Source organism: Procambarus clarkii, chromosome 28 (assembly GCF_040958095.1).
Source record: "Procambarus clarkii isolate CNS0578487 chromosome 28, FALCON_Pclarkii_2.0, whole genome shotgun sequence".
Lineage (NCBI taxonomy): Eukaryota > Metazoa > Arthropoda > Malacostraca > Decapoda > Cambaridae > Procambarus > Procambarus clarkii.
In genome coordinates, this window is record NC_091177.1 from 14,859,399 (window position 1) to 14,885,435 (window position 26,037).

The window sequence follows — 26,037 nt, forward strand, 5'->3', positions numbered from 1 at the left end:
TTCATGGCAGGAAACAGTTCATGGCAGGGAACACTTCATGGCAGGAAACAGTTCATGGCAGGGGACAGCTCATGGCAGGGGAACAGTTCATGGCAGGGAACACTTCATGGCAGGAAACAGTTCATGGCAGGGGACAGCTCATGGCAGGGGAACAGTTCATGGCAGGGAACAGTTCATGGCAGGGAACAGTTCATGGCAGGAAACAGTTCATGGTAGGGATACAGTTCATGGCAGGGAACAGTTCATGGCAGGGAACAGTTCATGGCAGGGATCAGTTCATCGTAGGGAACAGTTCACGACAGGGGAACAGTTCATGGTAGGGATACAGTTCATGGCAGGGGGACAGTTCATGGCAGGGGGATAGTTCATGGCAGGGGGATAGTTCATGGCAGGGAACAGTTCATGACAGGGTAACAGTTCGTGACAGGGGAACAGTTCATGGTAGGGATCATTTCATCATAGAGAACAGTTCATGGCAGGGGAACAGTTCACGACAGGGGAACAGTTCATGGTAGGGATCAGTTCATCGTAGGGAACAGTTCATGGTAGGGGGACAGTTCACGACAGGGAACAAATGGAAAGGAGTGGGTTGAGCTCTGGCTCTTTGGTCCCGCCTCTCAACTGTCAATCAACTGGTGTACAGATTCCTGAGCCTACTGGGCTCTATCATATCTACACTTGAAACTGTGTATGGAGTCAGCCTCCACCACATCACTGCCTAATGCATTCCATCCGTTAACTACTCTGACACTGAAAAGTTCTTTCTAACGTTCTTTTGGCTCATTTGGGTATCTAATGATAGCTGGGTTCTGCTCATGGCAAAGAAACGTTCATGACTGGATACAGTTCATTAACCTCCCATGTCTCATCACACCCAAGCCACATATATGAACAATCCTCCCATGTCTCATCACACCCAAGCTACATATATGAGCAACCCCTCCCATGTCCCATCACACCCAAGCTACATATATGAACAACCCCTCCCATGTCCCATCACACCCATGCCACATATATGAACAACCCCTCCCATGTCCCATCACACCCAAGCCACATATATGAACAACCCTCCCATGTCCCATCACACCCAAGCCACATATATGAACAACCCCTCCCATGTCCCATCACACCCAAGCCACATATATGAACAACCCCTCCCATGTTCCATCACACCCAAGCCACATATATGAACAACCCTCCCATGTCCCATCACACCCAAGCCACATATATGAACAACCCCTCCCATGTCCCATCACACCCAAGCCACATATATGATCAACCCTCCCATGTCCCATCACACCCAAGCCACATATATGAACAACCCTCCCATGTCTCATCACACCCAAGCCACATATATGAACAATCCTCCCATGTCCCATCACACCCAAGCCACATATATGAACAACCCCTCCCTCTCATCCAACAGAGACGCAGGTAACATCGTGAAGGTCCAGGAAAGAATTAGGACTTAGACTTCTGTAAGAGTCTCGTGACCTCCTGCCAGGTGGCCTTCTGGACTGTCAGCACTATGACTATCTTGAGGTGAATCTTGAGATGATTTCGGGGCTTAACGTCCTCGCGGCCCGGTTCTCGACCAGGCCTTCTTTTATGTTACACATCCCCAGGAAGCGCCCCGTAGCAGCTGTCTAACTCCCAGATACCTATTTACTGCTAGGCAACAGGGACATCAGGGTGAAAGAAACATTTTGCCCATTTGTCTCCGCCTCCACCGGGGATCAGACCCGGAACCTCAGGACTACGAATCCGAAGCGCTGTCCACGCAGCTGTCACCCAGCTGTCAGGCTAGCGTCAGACAATTGACCTCACTCGTTAGACTAGCGAATTACTACGTTAATACTAATTGCGTTCATTAACAGCCAATAGTTAGTTGTTAGGTTAACATCTTAGAAGTGGCTGTTAGCTAAACAGCCAAGAATCTGCATCTTGCTATTGTGAGGGATTAGATGTGCCCATCCGTACTGGCCAACACCTTCCTTCATCAGAACACAAGCGAAGTGCTGCTTCTCTCAGGGTAAAGACAAAGCCATCAAATACAGAGATCTGGCACATTGCTTCGGCTTTGTTCATATCGGTTGAGATATCCATCGGTTCGTGGGGAACTGTGCGTTGAAGTTCCTGAAGCAATTGGGCGACAAACTGACCAGCGTTACAAAAGACCAAAGAGCGACAAGTTTCTTGTTACAGCGCCTCGGTACTGCAGTCGCGAGTACACTCTTCGAGTCTACATCTATTAATGTATCCGGTGTTTTTTTTTATATCACTTATAGTACTTTTGTCATGGATAAGTTAATGTCATACAATTTGTAATCATGAACAATAACGTTCACAATCAAATAGGGGTGGTAGGAGAAGCAAACACGCAAGAAATGAGTGTTTGCACACAAGAAATGAGAAAAAAAGAGACAAATGTCCCATTTTCTCTGAATGCTATCTTTTTTCTTCGCAGAGGCTATGGGTCCCCCCTCCACAACTGCACCAGAGGGACCCTTAACATATTATAATTACCGTGCATATAAACATTTTCTGTACATCTACTCATATGCAGTTTACCTATTCATACTAGAAAGAAAACATTCTACACATCACACGTGCAGAATGTAAACATTCTTCACCTCACACCCGTGCAGAACGTAAACATTCTACACCTCACACCCGTGCAGAACGTAAACATTCTACACCTCACACACGTGCAGAACGTAAACATTCTTCACCTCACACCCGTGCAGAACGTAAACATTCTACACCTCACACCCGTGCAGAACGTAAACATTCTACACCTCACACACGTGCAGAATGTAAACATTCTACACCTCACACACGTGCAGAATGTAAACATTCTACACCTCACACGTGCAGAATATAAACATTCTACACCTCACACACGTGCAGAATATAAACATTCTACACCTCACACGTGCAGAATATAAACATTCTACACCTCACACACGTGCAGAATGTAAACATTCTACACCTCACACGTGCAGAATGTAAACATTCTACACCTCACACACGTGCAGAATGTAAACATTATACACCTCACACACGTGCAGAATATAAACATTCTACACCTCACACACGTGCAGAATATAAACATTCTACACCTCACACACGTGCAGAATATAAACATTCTACACCTCACACACGTGCAGAATATAAACATTCTACACCTCACACACGTGCAGAATATAAACATTCTACACCTCACACACGTGCAGAATATAAACATTCTACACCTCACACACGTGCAGAATATAAACATTCTACACCTCACACACGTGCAGAATATAAACATTCTACACCTCACACACGTGCAGAATATAAACATTCTACACCTCACACACGTGCAGAATATAAACATTCTACACCTCACACACGTGCAGAATATAAACATTCTACACCTCACACACGTGCAGAATATAAACATTCTACACCTCACACACGTGCAGAATATAAACATTCTACACCTCACACGTGCAGAATATAAACATTCTACACCTCACACACGTGCAGAATATAAACATTCTACACCTCACACACGTGCAGAATATAAACATTCTACACCTCACACACGTGCAGAATATAAACATTCTACACCTCACACACGTGCAGAATATAAACATTCTACACCTCACACGTGCAGAATATAAACATTCTACACCTCACACACGTGCAGAATATAAACATTCTACACCTCACACACGTGCAGAATATAAACATTCTACACGCATATGCCTTAAAAATATATACATATATAATCACTAGCTTGTGCCTACATGTGCAGCTTAACTCCACTATTATTAAATATTTAAACTAATTTCCCAACCACATTCCTCTCTCTCTCTTCTCTAACTTCCCGTTGTTGGGTCCCATCTTACAACCTCCCCTCCCCCCCTCCTGTTTACTACACTCTTTGTGGTTCCCCTCCTTGTATAACTCCCCTCATTTAACTACCCATTTCTGGTTCTCCCTCTCATAACCCCCGTCTTTTAACTACCCCTTGCTGGTTCCCCTCTTACAACCCCCCTCCCCCCCTTCTTCTCAATCACCAATTAGAGACCGGTGGTCTAACGAACAGCCTCCCTACACTGCCTTGTTCTGTCTCTTTCTCATCTTTCACTCTCTCTCTCTCTCTCTCTTTCTCTTTCTCTCTCTCTCTCTCTCTCTCTCTCTCTGTCTCTGTCTCTGTCTCTGTCTCTCTGTCTCTCTCTCTCTCTCTCTCTCTCTCTCTCTCTCGCTCTCTCTCTCTCTCTCTCTCTCTCGCTCTCCCTCTCTCTCCCTCTTACTCTCTCTTTCTTTCCCCTGGAACACACGCAGAACAAAACCTTTAGCTATCAAATTTCCATTCTAGTTCCCGGGTTCATTTCTTTTTGCTTTCATCAAATATTGTTTCCTATTTTATCTAACATCCACCCCCTTTTGTTTTATATTTCTCTATATTATTTTTCTTATTTTAGGTTTAATGGAAAAGGGGGGGAGAGACGAACTCTGAATTGTTGCTTTCATGTTTTTCAAAGTGTGATGGATACTGGGGGAAGCTGGGGCGTGTTTTTCAAAGCAAAATGGCTGGCTGTTTTGCGTATATTGAAATATCCACCAGTTCGAGCTATTGATCCCTCCTCCTCCTCCTCCTTTCCCTCCTCTTAGTTTTCCTCCACTTACCCTCCTTCCCTCCATCGTGGCCAAAATGAGTTAGGAGGAGTGTTAATACCATTGGGAGGGAGAAGGGAGGGAGGGAGGGTGGGGGGCAGAAGACAATTGTCTCTAGCTAGTTCAGCAAAAGATGGATGTGTGGGTGATGGCCTGATGGATTGGAAGGGTGGTTTGAGTGTGTGTGTGTGTGTGTGTGTGTGTGTGTGTGTGTGTGTGTGTGTGTGTGTGTGTGTGTGTGTGTGTGTGTGTGTGTGTATTTAGTATTTCTAGTTTCTATTTGTGCCTGAAGAATCGAGCTATTAGCTCTTGGACTCCGCTTTTCTAACCAGTCTATTTGTCCTCTATTATGTCTGCAAAATTTATATTTCACACACACACACACACACACACACACACACACACACACACACACACACATACACATACACATACACATACACATACACATACACACACATACACACATACACACACACACACACATACACACATACACACACACACACACACACACACACACACACACACACACACACACACACACACACATCCCCAGAAAGCAGCCCGTAGCAGCTATCTAACTCCCAGGTACCTATTTACTGCTAAGTGAACAGTCGCATCAGGATAAGAGAAACTGCCCATTTGTTTCTGCCTCGCCCGGAATCGAACCCCGGTCCTTAGGACCACGACTCCCGAGCTCTGTTTACTCAGCCACGAGGCCTGTGTGTGTGTGTGTGTGTGTGAATTTACTATTTGTATCTGCAGAATCGAGCTATTAGCTCTTGAACCCCGTCTTTATAACCAATTTAGTTGTCCTCTATTATATCTACTACATATTTCTTTCTAACACACACACACATCCCCAGGAAACAGCCCATAGCAGCTGTCTAACTCCCAAGTACCTATTTACTGCTAAGTGAAGAGGGGGCATCAGGGTGAAAGAAACGCTGCCCATTTGTTGTCCACTCAACCTCGAGGCCACTAACACACACATGCACAGCTGTTTGTGTGTGTACGTGCGTGCGCGCGCGTGTGTATGTGTTTTTGCCTGCATGTAAATACAGTCAAGTACCAAGCTCAGTAGGCTGCTGAAACACAGAACAAGCCCGTTACACCCCCCCCCCCCCCACACACACACACACCAGTCGCCTCCACCACACCCGCAAAGCTCCCGGAATTCTTGACAAATCCGCCATTGATGGAAGGAACAGGAAGGTTTTCCCTGAAAAGTTCAACAGGGGAAAAATGTTCAATACGTGATGGAACACGCCAGCAGCAGCAGCAGCAGCAGCAGCAGCAGCCAGGCAGGCAGGCAGGCAGGCAGCAGGCGGACATAGCCAGCTGAAGGACCCGTAGTGACATTCCCGTCTACCTCAGTGACGGGACTCGCCGCAACACCCGCTTCCGAAGTCCAATTCTTCTGGCTGCAGGAGGCCGAAGAAAAATTGGCGACCGCTGAAGACAAGGTGCCGCCGGCGGGACAGTTGGCTGCGGCGTCAGTGGACGGTATATAGGACCTGTCACACACACACCTCGCCTTCCTAACAGGAGCGCGTACATCGACAAATGTTAAGCGCTAATTGGTGTTCATTTACATTTGTTAAGTGAATATTGACGTTGGAAGGAAGGCCGGTTGCTAGTGGCAAGAAGAGTGCAGGGGTGTACCGGTGCGCAGGTCTCCCGCGCAGTGCCTACAGCAGGAGAGTGCCAGGTGGAGGAGAGGAGGGAGGAGGGGCGGGGGCACCTTGTGGGGGCGGTGCCACTGACAGCCTGGAGAGCCACCTGGCGGCCTGAGGCGGCAACATTTGACACCTGGCGGCATGAGACGGAAACACGCATCACTCGCCTCATGACTCAGGTAGCCGCAGTATCCTCTCTTGGTAATTATATTGATTTTATTATCAATAAAGATAGTCTTTGATTCCACCACCTCTGTATTCGTGGTCTTAACGAACACTCGAGACGGATCTCAAGTTAACTAACGAATTTGTCACCGTCATTAATCACGAAATTATAAACAGTGAAGTTATTGACCTGTATATATATTGTCACGCTCTGATGTAGTGTCCAGTCTGCTGTGTGGTTTACATTTATCATCGGAATTTATTGTCATGTCCATGTGGTAGTTTATAATGACCATGTGGTTGTTCATCATGACTATATGGTGGTTAATCATGACCATGTGGTGGTTTATAATGACTATATGGTGGTTCATCATGACTATATGGTGGTTCATCATGACTATATGATGGTTCATCATGACTATATGGTGGTTCATCATGACTACATGGTGGTTCATCATGACTATATGGTGGTTCATCATGACTATATGATGGTTCATCATGACTATATGGTGGTTCATCATGACTACATGGTGGTTCATCATGACTACATGGTGGTTCATCATGACTATATGGTGGTTCATCATGACTATATGGTGGTTAATCATGACCATGTGGTGGTTTATAATGACTATATGGTGGTTCATCATGACTATATGGTGGTTCATCATGACTATATGGTGGTTCATCATGACTATATGGTGGTTCATCATGACTATGTGGTGGTTTATCTTGACCATGTGGTGGTTTATAATGACCATGTGGTGGTTTATCATGACCATGTGGTTATTTATCATGCCTATGTGGTGGTTTATCATGCCTATGTGGTGGTTTATCATGACTATGTGGTGGTTTATCATGACTATGTGGTTGTTTATTATGACTACATGGTGGTTCATCATGACCATGTGGTGGTTTATCTTGACCATGTGGTTATTTATCATGACCATGTGGTAGTTTATAATGACCAGATGCTGGTTTATCATGACGAACCTTTTGCCAGCCATGACAGCCTCCTTGATCAACGGAGCCACAGTCTCGTTACTTCCTCATGTGCCACACGTGCAGCAGATGAGGTCAGTCCAGGGAACCACCTCATGGCGGTAGTCCAGGAGAACAACAACAGCCTAAATTGTTATCCTGCAACTGTATTATCGTGTAGGATAAAGCGGACTGTATTGCAAAGTTATTGTGTTGCATGGTAAAGAGGCTATGTTGAACCTATATCATCTTGCAGAGTTTTGAGAGCTATGTTGCAATGGTCATATCTTTGAGAGAAACAACGAACACTATGTTGCCACAGTGCTGTCTTAGAGGTTAATGATACGTTGCAACTGCATTATTTTGGAGGGTAAGGAGCACTATGTTTCAACTGCAATATTTTGGAGGGTAAGGAGCACTATGTTTCAACTGCATTATTTTGGAGGGTAAGGAGCGCTATGTTTCAATTGCATTATTTTGGAGGGTAAGGAGCACTATGTTTCAACTGCATTATTTTGGAGGGTAAGGAGCGCTATGTTTCAACTGCATTATTTTGGAGGGTAAGGAGCGCTATGTTTCAACTGCATTGTCTTGCATGGTAAATGGCTTATGTTGCAATTGTATTATCTTGTAGGGGGGTAGGAGGGGGTATGTTGCAACTGACTAATGTTGATGTATGCAGTGCTGCAGCTGTATGAGTTTGGCAGAGCTGAGAAGTATTGCGTTACAGCCGTCATTTATTTGGCCTACATAAAAATTATGTTGTTGCTGTCTTCTTTATGAATAATGTCATGTTGCAAATTTTGGCGAATGAGGTGTGTTATGTGGTTGTTTCACTGTTTCATCTTGCAATATTTGGAGAATGTTATATGTTGCAAATTTTGTGTCTGAGGTTTGAGGTTTCAATATGAGGTTTGCTGTTGCATAGTTTGATCTTGCAATGTATTATATTGTAGGAGTTTTATCTTGCGATGTATTATATTACGGCTGTTTTATATTGCAGTATGAGGTATATTATGTTGTAACTGGGTTTTTTCTTGTAATATGAGATGTGTTACATTGCAAGCGTTTTATCTTGCAATGTGAAGTGAGTTACGTTACAATTCCCATATCTTGCTGGCTGAGAAGCTGACAGATCACTAATGATGGAGAAGGTGTTGAAACATGTAGGGAAACTCTAGCGACCATCTTCCTCATATTGTCCCTCCCAGCGACCATCTTTGAAATACACAAAGAGTGTTGTTCACGTGGGAGACGTTCACGTGGGAGACGTTCACGCGGGAGACGTTCACGCGGGAGACGTTCACGCGGGAGACGTTCACGCGGGAGACGTTCACGCGGGAGACGTTCACGCGGGAGACGTTCTCGCGGGAGACGTTCACGCGGGAGACGTTCTCGCGGGAGACGTTCACGCGGGAGACGTCTCCGTCAACACCGCCCTGGACGCCGCTGGACCACAAGCAAGCAAGATCGTCACCGGAAAATTGGTGGATTTATATATACCACATATGTTGAACTAAATATGTAGGGGGGGTTTGGGGCGGGTGATGGACCAATATGTACGCCGGTGGTGAGCTAATATGTGCGAGGGATGGAAAACCATTACGTTCTGGATATTGTGGACCAATATGTAAGGAAATTCTGGACTAAAATTGAAGGAGATTATAGAGCAATAAGGTCAGGGGTTCGTTGACGGATTTGTACTAAAATTGCTGCCAACAAAAGCAGGCTGAAATGAAGGTCAGGAAATTCCCTAATTTGGCTGTTGGGAAATAAAGCAAAAGTGTTTTTATTTTGAGTTGTTAACCGGGCATTTATGGAGCAACTCCAAAGGCCAGGCTTTTATGACGAGATACAGTGCGTCAAGAGTTTGTTCTGTGATACAGTATTTTCCGTTCCCAAGACGGGCAGTTAGGCACTGGGAAAATTTTTGGAGGCATTATGAGGATTTCCTCAAGAACACGCGAGTGGATAAAGTAGTTGAAGGGCTCTTAGGTACCTTATACCCCGAGGTGTGTGAGTGCTCAGGAATGGCAGATACGGTGCTGGCAATGGGTAGAAGCTACCCATCCTCATCCTGGCAACCACCTGTCACAGGTAACGGTTACCCATCCTCATCCTGGCAACCACCTGTCACAGGTAACGGTTACCCATCTTCATCCTGGCAACCACCTGCCACAGGTAACGGTTACCCATCTTCCTCCTGGCAACCACCTGCCACAGGTAACGGTTACCCATCCTCATCCTGGCAACCACCTGTCACAGGTAACGGTTACCCATCCTCATCCTGGCAACCACCTGCCACAGGTAACGGTTACCCATCCTCATCCTGGCAACCACCTGTCACAGGTAACGGTTACCCATCCTCATCCTGGCAACCACCTGCCACAGGTAACGGTTACCCATCTTCATCCAGGCAACCACCTGCCACAGGTAACGGTTACCCATCTTCATCCTGGCAACCACCTGTTACAGGTAACGGTTACCCATCCTCATCCTGGCACCCACTGGGCCGCACTGTCTAGCGGACGTTTTATATAGAGGGGGAGCCAGGTGGAGCGGATACACAGAAGTTACATATCAACCGGTTGTACACAGCGACTGACTAGTCAACTGAATGAGGCGGATTTATTTCAATAACACAGTAAGGAACATTTTGTCAGCTTGGTACCTGTAGGTAGCGGCACGACCCTAAGAGGGACGCAAACTCATATCTTCCGATAAGCGGTACTGTCACAGTCATGCGGTACTAACTCACACACACACACACACACACACACACACACACACACACACACACACACACACACACACACACATGTGGTTGTTAGAGTTTAACCCAAGCAAATGTAATGTAATGAAAATAGGTGTAGGGAGCAGGAAACCAGATACAAGGTATCATTTGGGAGATGAAATACTTCAAGAATCGAAGAGAGAGAATGACTTGTGGGGTTGATATCACGCCAGACCTGTCCCCTGAAGCCTATATCAACAGGATAACATCAGCGGCATATGCCAGGTTGGCTAACACAAGAACGGCCTTTACAAACTTGTGTAAGGAATCATTCAGAACTTTGTATACCACATATGTCAGACCAATCCTGGAGTATGCGGCTCCAGCATGGAGTCCATATCTAGTCAAGCATTAGACTAAACTGGAAAAGGTTCAAAGGTTTGCCACCAGACTAGTACTCGAACTGAGGGGTATGAGCTACGAGGAGAGACTACGGGAATTAAACCTCACGTCACTGGGAGACAGAAGAGTTAGGGGGACATGATCACCACAAAAAAATTCTCCGAGGAAATGATCGGGTAGATAAAGACAGATTATTTAACACAAGGGGCACACGCACTAGGGGGGGACAGGTGGAAATTGAGTGCCCAAATGAGCTATAAAGGAACTAGAAAGAATTTTTCAGTGTCAGAGTAGTAGACAAATGGAATGCACTAGGCAGTGATGTGGCGGAGGCTGACTACACACACAGTTTCAAGTGTAGATATGATAGAGCCCAGTAGGCTCAGGAACCTGTACACCAGTTGATTGATAGTTTAGAGGCGGGACCAAAGAGCCAAAGCTCAACCCCCACAAGCACAACTAGGTAAACACACCCCACACACAACACCCCCCCCTCCCCACACACACACACTGACTGCGACGTGTTTTGCTTGACACAAATACCATCCTGTAGGTTACCGCCGGGGGACCCAATAATGTATAATTAATTTAGGGTGAAAATCATTTTCCCAAGACCAGAGTGATGGACACCCTAAAGGGGCCAGGTCAGCCGGCTTCACACCCTGACCTGACCTCCTCCTCCCTCCCTCTCTGATTGTCACAATCCTCACTAGGAGCCAAGCCAGCCCCGCTGGTGCTCCAGACACCACCATGTGGACACTGAGGAAATCTTAATGTTAAATTTTTTTCTAATACCAGTAATAAGTATAATGAATTGATGATGATGAGTATGATGGTGATGATATTGGGTATGGTGATGATCGATGGTGTTGTTGATAATCTGTAGGATAGAGTAAGTACCTCACTGTGTCTCTCTTAATAATAATAATAATAATAATAATAATAATATTATTATTGAAAAATGCGCACCAAATAATTATCTTAACGAATTATCTCAACGAATAATGACTGTAGGCACTAGTAGTTGAGATATAAGTATCATCCTCACCACACACTCAGACCTGGACGACACACTCAGGAGAGTGCGAGTGTCTTGGTGGAAATCTGGACGTGAAATACACAAGTGTGGTGATTTTATCCTCTGTTATTATGTCTGCGAGAAGACATCACCATTACTTAATCTGTATGGTGATGGTGGTGGTGGTAGTGATGATGGTGATGGTGGTGATGATGATGATGGTGGTGGTGGTGGTGGTGGTGGTGATGGTGATGATGGTGATGATGGTGATGATGGTGGTGATGGTGGTGATGGTGATGATGGTGGTGGTGATGGTGGTGGTGATGGTGAACGTGATGATGGTAATTCGTCACCATTACATATTCAGACAGGAATATTGCACTGTCCGAAGATCCTGTAACATAACGGCGACCAGAGACCTTGCAACATGGCGGCGACCAGAGACCTTGCAACATGACGGCGACCAGAGACCTTGCAACATGACGGCGACCAGAGACCTTGCAACATGACGGCGGCCAGAGACCTTGCAACATGGCGGCGACCAGAGACCTTGCAACATGACGGCGACCAGAGACCTTGCAACATGACGGCGACCAGAGACCTTGCAACATGACGGCGACCAGAGACCTTGCAACATGACGGCGACCAGAGACCTTGCAACATGGCGGCGACCAGAGACCTTGCAACATGACGGCGACCAGAGACCTTGCAACATGGCGGCGACCAGAAACCTTGCAACATGACAGCGACCAGAGACCATGCAACATGACGGCGACCAGAGACCATGCAACATGACGGCGACCAGAGACCATGCAACATGACGGCGACCAGAGACCATGCAACATGACAGCGACCAGAGACCATGCAACATGACGGCGACCAGAGACCTTGCAACATGACAGCGACCAGAGACCATGCAACATGACAGCGACCAGAGACCATGCAACATGACAGCGACCAGAGACCATGCAACATGACGGCGACCAGAGACCATGCAACATGACAGCGACCAGAGACCATGCAACATGACGGCGACCAGAGACCTTGCAACATGACAGCGACCAGAGACCATGCAACATGACAGCGACCAGAGACCATGCAACATGACGGCGACCAGAGACCATGCAACATGACAGCGACCAGAGACCATGCAACATGACAGCGACCAGAGACCATGCAACATGACGGCGACCAGAGACCTTGCAACATGACGGCGACCAGAGACCATGCAACATAGCGGCGACCAGAGACCTTGCAACATGACGGCGACCAGAGACCATGCAACATGGCGGCGACCAGAGACCTTGCAACATAGCGGCGACCAGAAAAAAACAGCAATACCGCATGGACCAATGATAGCGCAAAAACACAGCGACCAAAAGTAGAGCAGCTTTGCGGGGTTCAGAGACAGGGCAACATCGCGGCGATCAGAGACAGGGCAACACCGCGGCGATCAGAGACAGGGCAACATCGCGGCGATCAGAGACAGGGCAACATCGCGGCGATCAGAGACAGGGCAACATCGCGGCGATCAGAGACAGGGCAACATCGCGGCGATCAGAGACAGGGCAACATCGCGGCGATCAGAGACAGGGCAACATCGCGGCGATCAGAGACAGCGCAACATCGCGGCGATCAGAGACAGGGCAACATCGCGGCGATCAGAGACAGCGCAACATCGCGGCGATCAGAGACAGCGCAACATCGCGGCGATCAGAGACAGCGCAACATCGCGGCGATCAGAGACAGCGCAACATCGCGGCGATCAGAGACAGCGCAACATCGCGGCGATCAGAGACAGCGCAACATCGCGGCGATCAGAGACAGCGCAACATCGCGGCGATCAGAGACAGCGCAACATCGCGGCGATCAGAGACAGCGCAACATCGCGGCGATCAGAGACAGCGCAACTTCGCGGCGATCAGAGACAGCGCAACATTGCGGCGATCAGAGACAGCGCAACATCGCGGCGATCAGAGACAGCGCAACATCCCGGCGATCAGAGACAGCGCAACATCGCGGCGATCAGAGACAGCGCAACTTCGCGGCGATCAGAGACAGCGCAACATTGCGGCGATCAGAGACAGCGCAACATCGCGGCGATCAGAGACAGCGCAACATCGCGGCGATCAGAGACAGCGCAACATCGCGGAAATCAGAGACAACGCAACATCGCGGAAATCAGAGACAGCGCAACATCGCGGAAATCAGAGACAACGCAACATCGCGGAAATCAGAGACAGCGCAACATCGCGGCGATCAGAGACACTGCAACATCGCGGCGATCAGAGACAGGGCAACATCGCGGCGATCAGAGACAGGGCAACATCGCGGCGATCAGAGACAGCACAACATCGCGGCGATCAGAGACAGCGCAACATCGCGGCGATCAGAGACAGCGCAACATCGCGGTGATCAGAGACAGCGCAACATCACCCACCACCAATCAGTGTAATCGGACTATCCTGAGCCCGACCACACTGCCCCGTCCTGAATGTGACCCCTGAATGTCTCCCTCCCCCGTCCTCTCAATAGGTCATGTTTTGTACGTTTTGTTAACCAACGTTACAAATGTAACCTATTACGAAATATAATGGAGCACAGATATCTATGTGTTCCTATGCATCGGAGTAATAGGTTAGGCGGGTTGTGTGGGTTCAGTGTTGCCTACTTTTGTACGAAACCTGTACATCTTTGCTTCATCGCGGTGCAACTTTCTTCAAATTGATTTCAATGTTAGCTTTCTTGGATACTTCACAACCAAAAGTTATTATTGTTATAAACAACCTCGTGCAATTTCGAAGCCATGATTAGGGTAAAGATGTAGAGGTTTCGTAAGTGGTTGTGTATAATTGCTTGATGAATCATGAGCCAGAGTGTCACGTGTACGCGTCGTAAATTTTCGGGAGGTTTAGTGCCGTTTTCTTTGAATGAAACAAAAAAACAAAAATCACTCTTCCGATTCACTGGTTGACGGCTTCGTTGTGTTTTACACTGTAGTAGGATCAGGACCTTCACAACCATGATGCTGAAACCTGCCGGATGCTGTGTTCTCATAAGACCTTCCGGATGCTGTGTTCTCATAAGACCTTCCGGATGCTGTGTTCTCACAAGACCTTCCGGATGCTGTGTTCTCATAAGACCTTCCGGATGCTGTGTTCTCATAAGACCTTCCGGATGCTATGTTCTCATAAGACCTTCCGGATGCTGTGTTCTCATAAGACCTTCCGGATGCTGTGTTCTCATAAGACCTTCCGGATGCTGTGTTCTCATAAGACCTTCCGGATGCTGTGTTCTCATAAGACCTTCCGGATGCTGTGTTCTCATAAGACCTTCCGGATGCTGTGTTCTCATAAGACCTTCCGGATGCTGTGTTCCCATAAGACCTTCCGGATGCTGTGTTCTCATAAGACCTTCCGGATGCTGTGTTCTCATAAGACCTTCCGGATGCTGTGTTCTCATAAGACCTTCCGGATGCTGTGTTCTCATAAGACCTTCCGGATGCTGTGTTCTCATAAGACCTTCCGGATGCTGTGTTCTCATAAGACCTTCCGGATGCTGTGTTCTCATAAGACCTTCCGGATGCTGTGTTCCCATAAGACCTTCCGAACGTAAAGAAAATGATAAAAACTGGTTTATCTGTGTGACTGAACTGTCGATATAAGTTCAAGAAGAGAACCGCTGGTAACTAAAACAAGAGCCTCTCACCGCTAGTAGAGACGACTGACTCACCATAACAAGAGCCTGTGTGTGGGGAGTTGAAGCCCCAGACGAGACAGGAGTAGAGGTGAACTACTGATGAGTGACAAGACAGCTTTACAGGTCACCAGGGTAGACTATGCAGCGTGTTCTCCTGAACTTGCCACTGCGCCAAAAATCCGATTTTTCCCAAACAAGAAACGTACGAGCCCAAACAACGGCTCCTAGCGCATCGTGGCCGACCAGCAGAAAACGCATTTATTGCACCAGCTTGTGCAAGCTCACTCTGCTTTGAAAGATGTGGCTGACTACTTGTAGCTCTTTGCAGCTCCTTGTAGCTGTTTTGAAAACCTTGTAGTTCTTTCCACAAGGTCTTTTGTATATGGTTATAACTGTTGCCAGAACATTTTTGGGTCTTTTTTGCTGGCAGTGATATTTAAAAAAATTTCTGAACTCAGTTATTAATCCGGAATCAGTTAATTATTGTAGCTGCGTGAAGGCAAACCAGTTAAAAAGTAAAAACATATGTCCTGGTAATCAGTCATTGGAAATCCCTCTTACGCAATCTTCTGTAAATATTGAAAAAGTCCATAAAAATAGAATGAATTATTAAGTAGCAAGTTGCTAACCTTCAGACTAAGAGGGTATTGAACACAATAAGATCTCCTGCAACAGATCATCACCAGAGCAACAAGTGACTTGCCTACAGAGACGATACATATGTAAGAGCCATAGGCACTGCTGAAGCATTTCAAAGTCTGTCTAAAAACGACTGATAGGTAAGTTTAGAGACTAAACAACAACAAAATTTTACACCCTCTCTTAATCTTCATAAGCAATTGCATCTTTCAGTTTGTCAGAATGAATTTATTCGACTAGTGATGAAGCTTGCCATCAAAGCTAGAGTTACCGAGGGAGGTATGATAGGACTAATCCTGTGGGAACATTGACTTTGTATCCTGCATCTACTCTTTGATGCACGTGCATATGCAAATGGGCACCCTCACACTAAGCTTAGCAAAAGTCTATACAAAAAAACGAAAACCTCATTAATGACACCCATGTCAAGTGAGATGACGACTTTGATGTATTACTGTCTCTCTGTCCAGCCAGGGTGACAGTCATCGTTAAATTTCTTGTACGGAGGGAAATCTGTCCATTACTAAGACGGTAAGATGTTGCAACTAAGTGGGCCGGAAACAGGTCACAAATGACTAGGAAAGATGTTGCAACTGAGTTAGGAAATATGTTGTAGATAAGAGAGTTAGGGAGCATCTTGTAGGTAAGTGAATTAGGGAATATGTTGTAGGTAACTTATCTTGAGATGATTTCGGGGCTTAGCGTCCCTGCGGCCCGGTCCTCGACCAGGCCTCCTTTTTATTACACACTCCCAGGAAGCAGCCCGTAGCAGCTGTCTAACTCCCCGGTACCTATTTACCGCTATATGAACAGGGACATCAGGGTGAAAGAAACTCTGCCCATTTGTTTCCGCCTCCACCGGGGTTCGAACCCGGAACCTCAGGACTACAAACCCTGAGTGCTGTCCACTCAGCTGTCAGGCCCCTGATAAGGCATAAGTGAATTAGGGAATATGTTGTAAATAAGTGAATTAGGGAATATGTTGCAGCTAAATGAGTTTAGAACTTTGTATACCACCAGAAGATCGTTCATCAATAAGATTCTAATGGTAGAATAAATTGGCTTGAAACTAACTAATAATATCGATTATTGAGCATTTTAATTTACAAGTGCTGAGCCCACTGGGCAAGATCACGGCAAAATGAATCCGACCAATTCAGAGAACTAATGAGAATCCAACTTAATAGTTCTGATTCAATGACACATGTTCAGAGTCTGCAGCACAAACACAGATGTTGCTGGGACTTGTGTTGAAGACAGCCTGTCCTCAGGCCAGGCTCAACCCACCTTCGCGAGGGTAGAAATAGCTTGAACCCACCTTCGGTCAACTCCCAAAGACCCAATTCATCAATTTTAACGCTCTGGGTATTCAAAATTTGTATTTAATCAATTATAAGTTTATATTATTATATACTAGAATGTGCTCAATAGTTAAACTCTGACTTTGGTTAGTAAATACGTCATCAGCTTTGAGTCGCATGCAAAGTGTGTTTCATTCATAAATAGTGTGTGTGTGTGTGTGTGTGTGGGAGGGGGGGGGGGGGAGGGGGTGGCCGGGTTAACGAGCACTTTGCCTTTCTTTTGTTTTAGGTTGGGGACATATTCGTTAATTGTTAAATTTGGCCACTATATTCCTCGAAATAATTATCCCAAATACATTCATTCCAGCTGCATCTGATTACACACACACACACACACACACACTTATATATACATATTATATATATATATATATATATATATATATATATATATATATATATATATATATATATATATATATATATATATATATATATATTTCATTGAATATGACCGCATATTCTGTATTTATTATTTTCTGGTTTAGGGCTTCTATCCCTCTAACTATTTTCTTAGCATCAGGGCTTAATTGAAATAGGAGTTCTCCAAAACTCATTTTCGTACTTTTAAGGTGAAGAAAAGAAGTGATTTACTATAGAGTGTATTACACTTATTTGTATAATTTGCACGACGTTTCGAACCTCCATGGTTCATTCTCAAGTGAACAGATCTTACAATACTAGTTGATTTTATACCTGCATTAGGTCAGGTGATAATACAATGAAGGTGAAAACATGGGGGGATACATAAGGGATAAACATAGGGGCTGCAGAAGGCTTATTGGCCCATACGAGGCATCTCCTATCCAAACACAAAGATTAATCCAGTGTAATTGGCCTGTTATGTTGGACATTGTCTTCTGTGTTGGCATCGATATGTTCTTGTCTTGTCCTTAGTAAGGACAAGACAAGAACATATCGATGCCAACACAGAAGACAATGTCCAACATAACAGGCCAATTACACTGGATTAATCTTTGTGTTTGGATAGGAGATGCCTCGTATGGGCCAATAAGCCTTCTGCAGCCCCTATGTTTATCCCTTATGTATCCCCCCATGTTTTCACCTTCATTGTATTATCACCTGACCTAATGCAGGTATAAAATCAACTAGTATTGTAAGATCTGTTCACTTGAGAATGAACCATGGAGGTTCGAAACGTCGTGCAAATTATACAAATAAGTGTAATACACTCTATAGTAAATCACTTCTTTTCTTCACCTTAAAAGTACGAAAATGAGTTTTGGAGAACTCCTATTTCAATTAAGCCCTGATGCTAAGAAAATAGTTAGAGGGATAGAAGCCCTAAACCAGAAAATAATAAATACAGAATATGCGGTCATATTCAATGAAACATGTTTGAAAGAAAACCTGCTGCCAGTATACACCAATATATATATATATATATATATATATATATATATATATATATATATATATATATATATATATATATATATATATATGTCGTACCTAGTAGCCAGAACGCACTTCTCAGCCTACTATGCAAGGCCCGATTTGCCTAATAAGCCAAGTTTTCATGAATTAATATATTTTCTCTATTTTTTTTCTTATGAAATGATAAAGCTACCCAATTCATTATGTATGAGGTCAAATTTTTTTTATTGGAGTTAAAATTAACGTAGATATATGACCGAACCTAACCAACCCTACCTAACCTAATCTATCTTTATATTTTAGGTTAGGTTAGGTAGCCGAAAAACTTAGGTTAGGTTAGGTTAGGTAGGTTAGGTAGTCGAAAAACAATTAATTCATGAAAACTTGGCTTATTAGGCAAATCGGGCCTTGCATAGTAGGCTGAGAAGTGCGTTCTGGCTACTAGGTACGACATATATATATATATATATATCAGCAGTTATTTCCATCAGGCAAAATTATACTAAACATTCATAAGTAAAATCATCGAGTAGGAGAAAAAAAATATATAATTTGCACTGTCAGTGTGTGTGAAAATTTTTCCAAAAGGAAACCAAGATTGTTTTCTTTAATAATGAAATCAATACTATTGCAAGAATAATCAGAAAGTTTATATCGCCGAACAAAGTTTAGTGAGGCTTAGATCAAACTAAGCTTCAATGCAATGCAGGTTACTCAAGAACAGACTAAGTTTCACTGCAGTCCTCTCAAGATCAGACTAAAGAACATTGCAGCTTCATCAAGATCAGACTAAGCTTCACAGCAGCTCTCTCATGACCAGATTAGGCTTCACTGCAGCTTCATCAAGACAAGACTAAGCTTCACGGCAGCTTCCTCAATATGAGACACTGCTTTACTTTGCACAAACGAAAGCAAGTTGTACACCCGTACTGTTCAATAAGCGCACAATGATAACACCGAGTGAAGAGTAATGGTGGAGCCTACAGCCTGTGTCACCAGCTTCAAGGTCAACACCCTTCTTGTTAGACCTGGACACTGAGACATGAGGGTGTTAGACCTGGACACTGAGACATGAGGGTGTTAGACCTGGACACTGAGACATGAGGGTGTTAGACCTGGTCACTGAGACATGAGGGTGTTAGACCTTGACACTGGGACATAAGGGTGTTAGACCTAGACACTGAGACATAAGGGTGTTAGACCTAGACACTGAGACATAAGGGTGTTAGACCTAGACACTGAGACATGAGGGTGTTAGACCTGGACACTGAGACATGAGGGTGTTAGACCTTGACACTGGGACATAAGGGTGTTAGACCTAGACACTGAGACATAAGGGTGTTAGACCTAGACACTGAGACATAAGGGTGTTAGACCTAGACACTGAGACATGAGGGTGTTAGACCTGGACACTGAGACATGAGGGTGTTAGACCTGGACACTGAGACATGAGGGTGTTAGACCTGGACACTGAGACATGAGGGTGTTAGACCTTGACACTGGGACATAAGGGTGTTAGACCTTGACACTGAGACATGAGGGTGTTAGACCTGGACACTGAGACATGAGGGTGTTAGACCTGGACACTGAGACATGAGGGTGTTAGACCTTGACACTGAGACATAAGGGTGTTAGACCTTGACACTGAGACATAAGGGTGTTCGCTCAATATAAAGACCTATAACTTTTCACCCGTGTCAGCAAATATATTTTAATGACAGGGAAATAATTCGTGTTGACTTGTAACACGCACAAGAAACGAACAAGTTTTGGTCCAAAAGAATAGCAAATAAAGCAAGAAAAACAACAGCAGCAACAACAACAATAACTGTATCTCTACTTAGACAATATTTTAAGAAGACAATATTACGTGTAGGACAATATTACGGGTAGGACAATATTACGGGTAGGACAATATCACGGGTAGGACAATATTACGGGTAGGACAATATCACGGGTAGGACAATATTACGGGTAGGACAATATCACGTGTAGGACAATATTACGGGTAGGACAATATTACGGGTAGGACAATATCACGGGTAGGACAATATCACGGGTAGGACAATATCACGGGTAGGACAATATTACGGGTAGGACAATATTACGGGTAGGACAATATTACGGGTAGGACAATATTACGGGTAGGACAATATCACGGGTAGGACAATATTACGGGTAGGACAATATTACGGGTAGGACAATATCACGGGTAGGACAATATCACGGGTAGGACAATATCACGGGTAGGACAATATTACGGGTAGGACAATATTACGGGTAGGACAATATTACGGGTAGGACAATATTACGGGTAGGACAATATCACGGGTAGGACAATATTACGGGTAGGACAATATTACGGGTAGGACAATATTACGGGTAGGACAATATCACGGGTAGGACAATATCACGTGTAGGACAATATCACGGGTAGGACAATATCACGTGTAGGACAATATTACGTGTAGGACAATATTACGGGTAGGACAATATTACGGGTAGGACAATATTACGGGTAGGACAATATTACGGGTAGGACAATATCACGTGTAGGACAATATTCCGGGTAGGACAATATCACGGGTAGGACAATATTACGGGTAGGACAATATCACGGGTAGGACAATATCACGTGTAGGACAATATCACGGGTAGGACAATATCACGTGTAGGACAATATTACGGGTAGGACAATATTACGGGTAGGACAATATTACGGGTAGGACAATATCACGGGTAGGACAATATCACGGGTAGGACAATATTACGGGTAGGACAATATTACGGGTAGGACAATATTACGGGTTGGACAATATTACGGGTTGGACAATATTACGGGTTGGACAATATTACGGGTAGGACAATATTACGTGTAGGACAATATTACGGGTAGGACAATATTACGGGTAGGACAATATTACGTGTAGGACAATATTACGTGTAGGACAATATTACGGGTAGGACAATATTACGGGTAGGACAATATTACGGGTAGGACAATATTACGGGTAGGACAATATCACGGGTAGGACAATATCACGGGTAGGACAATATCACGGGTAGGACAATATCACGTGTAGGACAATATTACGGGTAGGACAATATTACGGGTAGGACAATATTACGGGTAGGACAATATCACGGGTAGGACAATATTACGGGTAGGACAATATTACGGGTAGGACAATATTACGGGTTGGACAATATTACGGGTTGGACAATATTACGGGTTGGACAATATTACGGGTAGGACAATATTACGTGTAGGACAATATTACGGGTAGGACAATATTACGGGTAGGACAATATTACGTGTAGGACAATATTACGTGTAGGACAATATTACGGGTAGGACAATATTACGGGTAGGACAATATTACGGGTAGGACAATATTACGGGTAGGACAATATTACGGGTAGGACAATATCACGGGTAGGACAATATCACGGGTAGGACAATATCACGGGTAGGACAATATTACGGGTAGGACAATATCACGGGTAGGACAATATTACGTGTAGGACAATATTACGGGTAGGACAATATCACGGGTAGGACAATATCACGTGTAGGACAATATCACTGGTAGGACAATATCTCATGTAGGACTATCACGGGTAGGACAATGCCACGTATAGGACAATATCACGGATAACAATATCACGGATAACAATATCACGTGAAGGACAATATCACGGATATATAAAGGACTGTAACCGTCAAGGGAGATACAGCCAGGCGGCCTAGACAGTTACAACTCCCGCTGACCAACATCCTGGGATGTTATCTCATACTCCCCGTTGAAGAACATCCTGGGATGTTATCTCATACTCCCCGTTGAAGAACATCCTGGGATGTTATCTCATACTCCCCGTTGAAGAACATCCTGGGATGTTATCTCATACTCCCCGTTGAAGAACATCCTGGGATGTTATCTCATACTCCCCGTTGAAGAACATCCTGGGATGTTATCTCATACTCCCCGTTGAAGAACATCCTGGGATGTTATCTCATACTCCCCGTTGAAGAACATCCTGGGATGTTATCTCATACTCCCCGTTGAAGAACAGGGGCCCTGAACGATCACCTACCGCCCCTATTATACCCCAGGAGGCTTATTGAGGGTTATAAATAAAAATCCTCCTGTAAACAAGGGAAGACTTCTGTAGATATGACGGACAACTGATCAGTCATAATTAAGAACATAAAAAAATAAGAACAAGGTAATTGCAGAAGGCCTATAGGCCCATACGAGGCAGCTCCTATTAATAACCAAACAATATCTGTTGTTATTGCCGTAACTGACTACGTTACGGACCTCGCCGAGGTTTAAGAATGTCCAATGGTAGCCTGCTTGACTAGGCCAGGTTATAGGCTTGACTAGGTCAGGTTATAGGCTTGACTAGGCCAGGTTATAGGCTTGACTAGGTCAAGACTGTAGGCCTCGTCTTGACCCAGAAAGGAGCTGAAAGCACATAGCACGAGGGACAATTAGCAAGCGGCGACCGCAGTGCGTTGACGCTTAACTGCCTCACGTAACACCAGCGCTGTGATGTGCTACACCTGTACGGCTAGATAACACAGGTAATGTGTACAAAGATATCCTCCTCGACTGGTTCCAGAACTCTGAAGCCTGGAACACGCAGCCTGTACCACTGGACCGGTTCCAGAACTCGGAGGACTGGAGTATGTAACCCGTACCATTACTCACATTCCAGGACTGAGAGAACTGGAATGCCAGAAACATTATGAATAGATAACGCTATGATTAGATAACGCTATGATTAGATAACTCTATGATTACATAACGCAATGATTAGATAACGCTATGACTAGTAACGCAATGATTAGATAACGCTATGATTAAATAACGCTATGATTAGATAACGCTTTGATTAGATAACGCTATGATTAAATAATGCTATGATTAGATAACGCTGTGATTAGATAACGCTATGATTAGATAACGGCGATATTACGAGGTTTAATTTTTTTACTAAAACCCTCTCAATTTTGCCGATTTGGCCGATGCGGACTCCCAAAAAATGCGGAAAATGGAATCCACTGAAAATCTATTACTGCAATGCAGGATCTACTGCAGGATCTAACTGCAATGCAATGAAGACGGAGAGAGATCAGATGACGACAATCAGCATTCTAAGCGGCTGTCCCAAAGAAGATTAAAGGAAAGACTAAGACGTAGCCTAAGACTATAGCAATTAAAACAGGCGGATGAATCAGTTGACATTAACTCCTTTCAGAGTCCTGAAACTGGTGATAGATGAAATCAGGTGTTTCTGGGATCATCATTGACTAAGGCGACTGTCAGCCGACAAGACGAGAGGGGCCCAGGAGCTGAAACTCGTTCAAACAGGTGAGCCCAAACAGGAGGGTCGAGAATAAACAGTAAAGCCGTTTATCTTAACCACCAACAGCCCGTTTAACGCCAGAGGCAAAAATAAATCACATACCGTTTATGTGTGCCCGTAACCGATCTCTTTATTAAAAAAAAATATATTGTATCCATAAAAAAATATATATATGTTGTAGGGCCACAAAAATGTTAGAGTGATTATATATAGCTAACAGCGACTGGTTTAGAAAAATGCACATTTATGAAAATTATAATTAGGATATTGCTACGTGTTGTATATGATAATGTTTATTAATAGTCAGTTTCTCTTTATGGGAGATGGGTTTTTAGCGCGAATTTCATCAGCGGGTGAAAACTGGCCTGGGTGTACCCCCCCCCCCTGTGATGGTGGTGGTTGTGGTGGTTGGTGGTTGGTGGTGGTGGTGGTGGTGGTCGTGGTCGTTGTGGTGGTAGTGGTGGTGGTCGTGGTGGTGTTCGTGGTTGTAGTGGTAATGGTGGTGATGATGGTCGTGATGGTGGTGGTCGTGGTAGTGGTAGTCGTGGTGGTGGTGGTGATAGTGGTGGTATGTACCTCTCAGTGTCTACCAGGGAGTGAGGTCTTGCTCTCTGGGCCCAGGCCTACCAACCCTCTACCTGTTGCGTGTCATTTGAACTATTCTAGCTTAACAATATTTTGTCGGATCGGGCGGTAAAGTTGTGGATGGAGGTGGCTTCCACAACTTGCTTTTTTAGAGCATTCTAGTAGTTAACTACCGGTACAGGACACGAATACTTTCTTACGTCCCTTCCGACAATTTGCGCTGCCAGCTTCCGCCTGTGTCCTCTTGCCCTACTTTCTATCCAAATGAAGAGGCTATCCTTACCCACCTTATCTATTTCCCTCAGTATTTTGTATGTTGGGATCATATCCCCTCTGTTCCTTCTATTCTCTAGGGTTGTGAGATTTTGTTTCATTAGCCTATCTTCGTAGCTTAACTCTCTTAGCTCTGGCACCAATCTTGTTATAAATCTTTGTACTTCTTAAAGTTGAGCTTTATGCAGCACAAGGTGCGGATTCCATACCGGTGATGCATATTCCAGTATTGGTCTGACAAATGTTGTGTAGATTGCTTTGAAAGAGTCCTAATCTAGGTTTCTTAACGATGTTCTAATATTTGCCAGCGTCTCATATGCTGCCGATATTATTGTGTTTGTGTGTGACTCCGGTGTGAGTGTTGGAACTATATCCACTCCCAGATCCTTCTCTCTTTCTCATTCCTGCAGCTGCCCTCCCCGTATGGTGTAGATGCCTTCTGGTCTCCTTTCTCATCTTCATTACCTTGCACTGGTTGGAACTGAATTCCAGCAACCATTTACTTGACCACTCCTAGAATTTGTCAAGGTCCTTCTGTAACTAATTTTTAAATTTGTCCGGAAGGGCGAGTTTATTGTGCAACACCAACCATCCTGTGAGTGGACACACCGCCATAACAGCATGTACAACACTCCCCAATAAGAAAAAACCCGCTGGGTTGCTCATCCTGTCACTTGAACCCAGACATAACTGGGACTTGCTTAAGCATATTACGAAAATATGCAATATATGAAAACTAGTTCGATTTCAATCAAACTTTTTTGACTAGTTGTACATAAAATTGGGTTCAACTAGTCCAAGTCTCAGCATCGTAGCATAAATAGGAAGGGAGAAAAAAAAATTAATTATGTGTCAAAATTTTTCCGAAATGGTCAAAAGTTAACATCACACACAAGTGTCAACTGAAATCATGTCTATGACTCTAATCTATCACAATAGCATATAACAGTATCTATATTTGACAGATGGCATTTTCTAACTCAAACAATTTGGGGTTTATTATTCTACATATATTTCTAATGTCTCTTAGATGGTCACATTCTATCGAGCAGAGTCTTGGGT

At 44.6% G+C, this 26,037-nt stretch overlaps 1 long non-coding RNA gene across 1 annotated transcript in view; it reads right to left on the minus strand.

Moving 5' to 3' along the window:
* LOC123755161 (uncharacterized) overlaps positions 1-26,037 on the minus strand; it is an 813,340-nt gene that overhangs the window by 342,052 nt on the left and 445,251 nt on the right. The gene's annotated exons all lie outside the window — the stretch shown is intronic.